Below are 1,839 nucleotides of genomic sequence, written 5' to 3' on the forward strand. Positions count from 1 at the left end.
TAGAGAATAAATAAATAAATTTTACAATAGCCATAAAAGATAGAAAGCATAGAGACAAAATATAAGCTTTTATATGGCATTTTTTAAAATCTTAAAAGAAAAGAATAGCCATACAAGATAGAAAGTGTGGAGTTCAACCACTAAATATAAGCTTTTATATGGCATTTTAAAATCTTAAAAAAAAAGAATGCGTTCAATAATTGAGTGAAGGTGTATAAAACGTCCATGGTAAAAAATGCGTCAAAAAATATAAGCTTTTATAAGAAAGTGCTTTCAATGGTTACATATTAAAGTGAGACGTACAAAATGCGTTCGCCGGGAGTCGAACCCGGGTCTATTGCTTGGAAGGCAATTATCCTGACCGTTGGACTACGGACGCGAGCTGTGACTCAAATGGCGGATTTATTATATTCAGAATTTTTGAAATATTTCTTCTCATCGTGCACGGCCGTTTATCATACTTTAGTCGGTTTAAATGCGTCAAATACTCTTGATCTAATTAATGCATGTTGGATGCATCAACAAGAGTTGTGTCCACATGCATGATTGACGCTTATGGAAGAAGCCCTCCTACATGCAAAATGACCCGTTAGCATCTGTAGTGTGTGAAATGGTAGACAGGGGGCGTTTGTCTCTCATTAGTGAGAATGTCCCCCAGTTTTGGCCAATTTTTTTAAAATTAAAGTGGCTCCAAGCTGCCTCCCAAGTACCTCTCTTAAGAGTGCTTTCATTTATATCAATCAAGAGGGGATGTGTGTAAAAAAGTGGTAGAAAACAACATTGCACTACAACACCTTGTAAATAATCTCTTGGTGGCTCTTCTTCCACCTTTTAACGAGACTTAAGACCATTGAAAAAAAAAAAACTTTGTGGCATGTTGCTTTCTCCATGTGTTGTACGATTGCCAAGTGGCTGGATGTGGTTGTGGCATTTGAAATACCCACTATCCCTCTTTTAACTATAAGCTAGCTAGATGATATGGCAAATGACTTGTTTGAGTGACCATGATTTGTGACTAGCTTATCTTCTTAAGACAAGATCCTAAACCACCATTGCCTATGTTGGAGTTGGTGGTTGTCAAAAGTGATCCACTAGACTAGATGAGGCTCTAGCTTATGCATCATGGTACATGATAATAGCCCATTGAGCATTTTGAAAGTTGGTGAAACCCAAAGATTGGCATAAGTAAAAAATCATATCCTTCTTGCACAACCTTGACTTCATCTGTCTTGAGGAGTACTACACGATTGCTCCTGCTCTCTCTAAGATAAAGCGCACAAAATTCTCACATGCACATGATGGTTGGTGCCACTATTTCCAAGGCTAATGGTTGCTGGGGCCCTTCCTTCACCTTGAACAAGCTTATGTTGCACATTTTGTCTTCTAATTCCTTGTATTCATGTAGTCACTTGGTGGCTTTTCTTTCATTTGACTCCCATTTGAATCCTTATATTTGAGTAGTCACTTGGTGGCTTTTCTTTCACTCTTCAACAAGTCCATGCTGCCTTTTATCTCGAGCTTTTGTAAGAAGGGGCAAGGTCAGTGCACTTATAAAATAAGGACAAAACATCATGGTGGAGCTCATGCCACTCTTCCCAAGGCTAATGGTTGCCATTAGGCCACCCTTCCACTTTACAACTCCATAGGACTTGTGCTTCAACTCCTTTCCTAAGCCACTTCTTTCTTGAGCTTCCTGAGATTCCCCTTTAATTATATCACTGCATTTACCCTTGCCACCTATTCTAGTATCTCCTTTATACATACAATTCACATTTTTGAAGGTTCCTTCAGCATCTTCGTAGGTGACATTATCTTTGCAGGTGACGTTGAACCACAACC

General features: G+C 38.7%; 1 non-coding gene across 1 annotated transcript; it reads right to left on the reverse strand.

Moving 5' to 3' along the window:
• Window positions 1–307: 307 nt before the first annotated feature.
• TRNAG-UCC (transfer RNA glycine (anticodon UCC)) lies at window positions 308–379 on the reverse strand. The gene has a single exon. It is a non-coding gene; the product is annotated as a tRNA-Gly (tRNA).
• Between the last annotated feature and the right edge of the window lie 1,460 nt (window positions 380–1,839).

This window comes from Cibotium barometz, chromosome 44 (assembly GCF_041138505.1).
Source record: "Cibotium barometz isolate CiBa-2024 chromosome 44, ASM4113850v1, whole genome shotgun sequence".
In the NCBI taxonomy this organism is placed as follows: Eukaryota; Viridiplantae; Streptophyta; class Polypodiopsida; order Cyatheales; family Cibotiaceae; genus Cibotium; species Cibotium barometz.